Raw genomic sequence first — 8472 nt, forward strand, 5'->3', positions numbered from 1 at the left:
GAAAAGGTCAGGTAAGTGGTGCCTGAGGCCCAGAAGGGAAGAGAGAACCCTGGAGGTTCCCTCACCAACAGCACCGACAGCATCGCATAATGGAGTGTGGTGGTGCATGGCTGGCTTCCCAGCACTGGGGAGGCCCCAGCAAGAGAATGCTGAGGTCAGGTCCACCCTCAGCCCTGTCACAGAAAGCTAAGCCAAAAAAAAAAAAAAAAAAAAAGGCACCAAGTCTCCTCCAGCAAACCCTACCGAGCTGCCAGCCATGTCAGAGCACAAAGCTCTAGACCCGAGGTGTGCAGGCTCCCTTCCCACACCTTGCTCGTTCCCAGTCTTCAAAAGGAAGCAGCACTTCTTCAGCCAGCCCCACCTCTGAGGGAGAGAGTCCACGCCGCTGCTGATAGGATGGGAAACTCCAGCCTTGCTCTGTGACCTCCCTCCCCATCTGCCCTGGCCTCACCCCTCCCGATTGTTCCCTAGACTGACAGAAATACTGGTTCTGCATTCTGCCCTGAGTCTTTCTTAGTCCTCTCTTGCTTCAAGCCTTGGCATGCAAAGAGAGGAAGGTCAGCCACAGACCCTGCAACCAGACCCCCTGGGATCTAATTTGACTGCTGTGTGCCTCAGCCTCGGTCCTGTCCCTGAGCATTTTTGCTCCAGGCTAGCACTCTTTCACTTGGGTCACACCTTCACTTTTGGGTTTTTTGATGGCTTATTGGAGATAAGAGTCTCACAGACCTGCCTGCCTTGGCTGGCTTCAAATCATGATCCTCACAGCTCAGCCTCCGGAATAGCTAGGATTATAGGCATGAGCCACTAGTGTCCAGCTCCATCTTACTTTTCCTTCCTTTTCTTTCTCTCTCACTCTTTCTCTTCCTTTTTTCTCTTTATTTTGCTGTATCAGACCTCAACCCCAGGGCCCCAAGGGAAACAACTGTGTCACTGGCTTCTGGAGATTGGGCTATGCCTGTCAAATCCTCCCAAGGGGGCTGAGAGGATAGCCTAGCATGCACAAAGACCTGGACTCGATTCCTTGGTACCACATACACAGAAAAAGTCAGAAAGCTGGATGAGGTGGCTCACGCCTATAATCCTAGCTACTCAGAAGGCTGAGATCTGAGGATCAAGGTTCAAAGCCAGCCTGGGCACAAAAGGACCTAAGATTCTTATCTCCAATTAACCTCTAGAAAATGGGAAGTGAGGCTTGACTCAAGCATAGGGTGGTAGCCTTGAGCTGAAGAGCTCAGGGACAGTGCCCAGGCCATGAGTTCAAGCCCTAGGACTGGAAAAAAAAAATCCTTCCATTGATGGAGGGAGTGCATGACCTTAGGGGGTCATTTCTCAGGACTGGCCAGGTCAGCAAGACCCTGCTCTGAGTCACAAGCCACTCTGTTCCCATGAGCAGCCCAAGACAGGATTGTGAATCAACATTGATGCCATGGTTTCATTCTCGGCAGCATGCCATCATCATCCTCCAGTGTCAGATTTCCTGACTCCTTGCTTGACTCTGATACCAGAGCAAAGCTGCCTGCTTCCACCTGTAATACCAACTACTGTGGAAGCTGAGGTCTGAGGATCCTGGTTTGAAGCCAGCCTGGGCATGAACATCCATGAGACTCTTATCTCCACCAAAGATCCAGAAATGGAGCTCAAAGGGTCGACCACGAGCTTTAACTCACACTTTTCTGTCCAGGTTGTCTTCAAACCTGATTGTCCAATCTCAGCATCGTGAGAAGCTAGAATTACACACCAATATAAGCCACCTGCACATGGCACTTATTTATTTATTTTTAATTGTGGTGTTAAGGATCAGACTCAAGACCTAGCATATTCTAGGCAGGTGCTCTACCATATGAGTTTTGTCTCTACTCTTCCTTCCTCACATTTTTTTGGGGGGAGCCGGCAGTCCTGGGGCTTAAACACAGGGCCTGTGTACTATCCTTGAGTTTTCTCAAGGCTAGTGCACTACTACTTGAGCCACAGCACCACTTCTGGCTTTTTCTGTGTATGTGGTACCGAGGAGTTGAACCCAGACCCAGAGCTCTGTGCATGCTAGGCAAACACTCTACCACTAGGCCATGCTTCTGGGCCTCCCTCTGTCATTTTGGGTTTTTGTTTTTGTTTTTTTTTTGGTCAGTCGTTGGACTGGAACTCTGGGCCTGGGCATTGTCTCTGAGCTCTTCAGCTCAAGGCTACTGCCCTACCTTCAAGCCAAGCCTTGAGTAGCTAGGATTACAAGCATTAGACACTGCCTGGCTGCTCCCCGCCCCCCTTTCTTTATTTGGCCAGTTCTGAGGACTGAACTCAGGGCCTGGGCGCTGTCCTTGGGCTTTCTCAAGGACTAGTGTTCTACTTAAGCCACAGTACCACTTCTGGCTTTTCTATATATGTGGTTCTGAGGAATTGAACCTGGGTTTTCTTGCTTGCTAGGAAAGCACTCTACCACTAGGCCACACCCCCAGCCCATCCCTCAGTTTATTGAGACAGAGTCTTGCTGCTGCCTTTACTAGCTGGCCTCAGATTCATGATCTTTCTGCCTCCTCCTCTCAAGCAGCTGAGATTGCAGAGGAACACCACCATTCTTGGCCCCTGCTGTTTTGGGGGGTGAGGGTAAATCTAGAATTTGAACTTGGGCTCTCACATTTGCTAGGCAGGCACCCTATGACATGCATCACACCTCTAGTCCTCTTTGCTTTAGCTATTTTCCCAATCAGGTTTGGCTGTTTTCCCCTGGGCCACCCTGGTTCCCATCCTAGCTATCCGACCTATAGAACCAACCTATAGAAACGGCATGAGGGGCATGTCACGTGTTGCCTCACCCACTTTCTTTTTTATTGGTTTAAGTGAGAACTTTTTCCTAAACTGGTCTCGAACCTTGATTTCTCTGGATCTAAGCTGTGTGAGTAGGTAGGATTACAGGAGTGAGTCACAGGCACCTGGCTGTTCACTCCTTTTTAAAGCAGAGTAATAGCCCACTGTGCACATACACATGGTATAAATAGTTGGTCCACTCACCAGTGATGGTATTTGGGCTGGTTCCACTTTTTGGCTACTGGTTTTTGTGTGAGCCTGTTTTTTTTTCTGCTCTTGGCTATATGCCATAAATTGTCAGGTTAAATAGTAATGCTGTTTTGTTGTGTTGTTTTGTCTTTTTCTCTTTGGTGGCACTGGGTTTGAACTCAGAGCCTCATGCTTACTAGACCAATGCTCTACCACCTGAGCCATGTCTCCAGTCTGGCTTTTTGCTATTTATTTTCTGATCCTGGGGCTTGAACTCAGGGCCTAGACTGTCTCTGAGCCTCTCTGTGCTCAAGACTAGTGCTCTATCACTTAAGCCACAGTACCACTTCCAGCTTTTTTGAATAGTTTATTGGAGATAAGAATCTCAAGGAGCCCTGCATGGATCATGCCTATAATCCTAGCTACTCAGGAGGCTGAGATCTGAGGATCAAGGTTCAAAGCCAGCCCAGGAACAAAAGGATCTGGGACTCTCTATCTCCAATTAACCTCTAGGGGAAGTGGGATTTGGCTCAAGGGTAGGGTGGTAGCCCACCTGTAATTCTAGCTACTCAGAGGCTCATATCTCAGGATCTCAGTTAAAGCCAGCCCGGGCACTAAAGACCCTAAAGACCATGAGACTCTTACTCCAATTAACCACAAGAAAACCAGAAGTGGTGCTGTAGCTCAAGGAGTAGAGTGCTAGCCTTGAGCTGAAGAGCTCAGGGACAGTGCCCAGGCCCAGAGTTCAAGTCCCACCACCACCAACAAAAAAAAACCCAAAACAAACAACAACAAAAAGAGTCTCAGAAGTTTCCTGCTTGGGCTAGCTTCAAACTACAATCCTCAAGAGCTGGAAGTTTAGCCTAGTGGTAGAGTGCTTGCCCAGCATGCATGAAGACCCAGGTTCAATTCCTCTGTACCACATACATACAAAAAAAGCCAGAAGTGGTGGTGAGGCTCAAGTGGCAAAGCTCTGGCCTTGAGAAAGTCCAAGGACAGTGCTCAGGCCCTTAGCTCAAGCCCAGGACTGGAAAAAAAACAACAACAACAAAAAACTACGATCCTCAGATCTCAGTCTCCTGAGTAGCTACAATTACAGGTATGAGCCACCAGCTCCAGTCTGGTAAGTGAGCAAATGCCAAGCTGTCACAGAGAGAAGGCTGTACTATTTTACATTCCTACTAAAGATTTTACTTGTCTTGAGCTGGAGGTACAGTATGGTAGGAGATTGCTTTCCCTGCATGCACGGGGCCCTGGCTTCCTTCCTCAGCACAGAAAGATGAAGGCAAAAACAGCTTCTCTCACAGTGGCTGGGAAGCCCACGGCTTTCAGGACAGAGTCTGCTTGTCTGTACATTACATTCCTTTGAGCGGTTTACAATACACAGAATTGTATGAAAGCAGCCAGCCCTCCACCTACCACCACCCCAAGAATCAGGCGAGGCACAGAGACAACCACAGGAGGCAACCCGGGTAAGTATGGCTCCTTCAACCCCTTACTGTTGGGCCTACCAGCCTGGCCTTCTCCAACCAGAACTGGCCTTTGGGCCATGGCTCTCTCATCACGAGCCTCAGCTCCTGACCAGAACTAACCAGAGACCAGCTGCCTCCTGCTTGCTTACCTCTCTGACACGTCCCACCACTGGCCCTCACACACAGCTTGAACCCCATTCAGGGGCCAGGTGCTCCCCTCTCTGTTATTCAGGGCTAATCCTCAGGAATAGTCTCCTGAACACTTATATTCAGCAAATGAGCACAAAGGCCTACTGCAGCTCAGCAGCAGGGTCTGGACTTGCATCTTTCTCCGCTCCCTCCTTCCCTCTCCATTAAGATGAATGCCAAGGGCACATGAGGGACAGTAAAAGTTGCTTAGGGACAGCGCCTAGGACCAGAGTTCAAGTCCCAGGGCTGAACTCAAAAAAAAAAAAAAGTACAAGAAAAATGAAGGAGAATGGAAGAGGAATAGGCTGGACTCCATCATCAACAGGCTGTTTACTGAGCAACAGCGAGGGGCACAGACCTTCCCGAGGGACTAGATTTATACGGAGCTTAACTATGGTCTCTTGGGGGCCCAGGGTGATGTCCTTGGCTAGGCTCACAGTGGAATGCTCCACCTGGGGGGTGAGGGCCATTATCCCCTGGGGACCAAGGTCAGAATGAGCTGCCGGCGGATAAGCAGGTGAGCACGTACCTGGTGGTTTGCTTGACCCTGGGGAATAAAGCAGGACTCAATTCTTCAGAAGGGAGAGAGAGAGAGAGAGAGACAGAGAGAGAGAGAGAGAGAGAGAGAGAGAGAGAGAGAGAGAGATCTATTTTGTCAGCATTTGATCTTTATCCTTTTGAAGGCACACCCCCTCTCCCTGGTCCCCGCCCATCCACCTACTAGTCTTCCCACCCATACTAATCATCACCTTTTGCTGAGTTTCTCTGTGCTATTTTCTTTTCTTTTCTTTTTTTTTTTGCCAGTCCTGGGCTTGAGCTCAGGGCCTAAGCACTGTCCTAGGACTTTCTCAAGGCTAGAGCTCTACCACTTGAGCCTCAGCACCACTTCCGGCTTTTTTCTATGTATGTGGTACCAAGGAATCAAACCCGGGTCTTCATGCATGCTAGGCAAGCACTTTAACCACTAGGCCAAACACCCGGCCCCTCTCTGTGCTATTTTCATAAAGACCCACGAGCTGAGAATTCAGCCTGCCATGAAGATTGTTCTGTCACAGACGCAAAAACCAAACTCAGCTTCTCCATCTCTGTTGTCACAATGAAGTAGACAGTGACCCCTCCCGGCAAAGGCATGTTACAGCATCTAGTTGCCAGAATGTACTCACCTTGTCCCCAGTTGCCAGAAAATGGCCAAGTCTGGCCATTTGTTGGAATGTGCCTGGGTAGGGGGCTAGGTGGGGCCATCTGAAAGGATAGTGGGAAGCCTACAGGCATTATTTATTTATTTTGCCAGTCTTGGGGATGGAACTCAGGGCCTGAGCACTGTCCTTAGGCTTTCCTCAAGGTTAGAGCTCTACCACTTGAGCCACAGCACCATTTCTGGCTTTTCCCTGTATGTGGTACTGAGGAATGGAACCCAGGTTCCATGCATGCTAGGCAAGCACTCTTCCACTAGGCCAAACTCCCAGCCCCAAGCATTATTTTAAATAACAATACAGAAGGGGGAATGACAGGATGACACGATTTTTGCTCTAGTAGAGAGGAATTGCCCATCTGGTTGGAAGTTGATGTTTTCTGCCTTACCTAGTTTATACCTAATTAATGCCTATTTTGTATAAAACCCAGGGGTTCCTCTCCCTCAGGATCCGAACTTCTTTCTGGAACTATCCTGGCTTGGGAGGCTGGCAATGAACTCCTTTACCCTCTAAAAAAGGGATCCTTTTTTTTTTTTTTTTTTTTGGCTGGTCCTGGGCTTGAACTTAGGACCTAGGCATTGTCCCTGAGCTTCTTTTGCTCAAGGCTAATGCTCTACCACTTTGAGCCACAGCACCACTAATATTTTTTTTCTATTTATGTGGTACTGAGGAAGAAACCCAGGGTTTCTTGCATGCTAGGCAAGCACTTTACCACTAAGCCATATCCCAGCCCTAAAAAAGTGGTTTTTGGCATTGTTGTGACAACAAATAGGTCACTGTGCCTCTTCTGACAAGCCCCACACACCAAGGAGTAATATAAATTCAGCCAGGTACCGTCTGTGCGGCCTCTGCATTCAATTCAGTTTGGACTCTTCTCCTGTTGGTTGCCGTAGATCTGGGATGGAAGGCTCAGTCCCCAACACTGCCCCCTCTTTGATACCAGTGGACAGGGCTCAGTGGCTGTATCTGTGGTTTTGCCCAACCAGCATAAATTGGGGCTCCCACAACTCTCCTTGGGTTCAATTAATGTACTCAGGGAAAGGCAGGTTTTCTGGTTTGATATAAAGGATGTTACAAGCTGGGCACAGTGGCTCACGCCTGTCATCCTAGCTACTCAGGAGGCTGAGATCTGAGGATCTCAGTTCAAAGCCAGCCCGGGCACTAAAGTCCATGAGACTTATCTCCAGTTAACCACCAGAAAACCAGAAGTGGCACTGTGGCTCAAGGGGTAGAGCAGTAGCCTTGAGCTGAAGAGTTCAGGGACAGCGCCCAGGCCCACAAGCCCCACAACTGACAAAATAGAAAGAAAGAAACAAAGAAACAAACTTTGGGGACAGGTTGGGGGAGGGAAATGGGGACAAAAACATGAGAAGGGGTAGCAATGATTGTTAAGTAATGCACCTTCTATCTGGCGAATATAATTACAATAAAAAAAGAAAAGACTAACAATTGAACAAAAAAAGCAAGAAAGGAAGGAAGGAGAAAGAAAGAGAGAGAGGGAGAAAGAGAAAAGAAAAGAAAGGACAGATGGGGGCCGGGAGTTTAGCCTAGTGGTTAAAGTGCTTGCCTATCATGCATGAAGACCCGGGTTCGATTCCTCGGTACCACATACATAGATAAAAGCCAGAAGTGATGCTGAGGCTCAAGTGGTAGAGCTCTAGCCTTGAGAAAGTCCAAGGACAGTGCTCAGGCCCTGAGCTCAAGCCCAGGACTGGCAAAAAAAAAAAAAAAAAAGAAAGGACAGATGGACATGGATACAGGTAAAGAGAGGACAGGGAGGCCCACAGAGAGTTGAGTAGCTCTGCTATATGCTCAGCTTTCTGCAGCTCTCGGAGCCATCATTTTGGGGTATTACAGAGACTCCATGCATAACATTGATAGCCAGGGAGAGATGTGACTGTCCAATTTGTATATGATCTGACTGAGCAGAACAATCCAGCAAGGCCTGTCTAGACAGCATTCCTTTCTCCTGGGTGCCAGTAACAAGTTCAAGGAAGGGCCCTGACCTGAGGCACTCTTAGATCTGCTGTCAGGGTTAGGGTGCAGCTTTTTTTTTTTTTTTTTTTTTTTTTTTTTTTGCCAGTCCTGGGCTTGAGCTCAGGGCCTGAGCACTGTTCTTGGACTTTCTCAAGGCTAGAGCTCTACCACTTGAGCCTCAGCACCACTTCCGGCTTTTTTATATGTATGTGGTACCGAGGAATCGAACCCGGGTCTTCATGCATGCTAGGCAAGCACTTTAACCACTAGGCCAAACTCCCGGCCCTTAGGGTGCAGCTTTATGGTAAGTGCTGAACTAACCCATAAGGAGCCCTGGGGTCCATCCTTAGCACACAAAAGAAAAAGAAGAAAATTATGGTCATGTCTAAGGCAGAAAGATAGGGGAGAAAGGCTAGGGTATGCTTTTCATTTGTACAGCTGACTTTAGGGGAGAGAAATTGTAGTGTCTACAGCCTACCTTGAGAGAAAAAGGAATAGGAAAAAGGAGAGAGAGAGAGAGAGAGAGAGAGAGAGAGAGAGAGAGAGAGAGAGAGAGAGAGAGAGAGAGGAAAGGAGACATGTTTCAAGGCCTAACTTGTTAATATTACAGGAAAAGACTGCTCTACTGCTCTGAAGTGGTCCCCAATTGG

This window comes from Megascapheus bottae, chromosome 6 (assembly GCF_031878675.1).
Source record: "Megascapheus bottae isolate mThoBot1 chromosome 6, mThoBot2.hap1, whole genome shotgun sequence".
Taxonomy (NCBI): domain Eukaryota; kingdom Metazoa; phylum Chordata; class Mammalia; order Rodentia; family Geomyidae; genus Megascapheus; species Megascapheus bottae.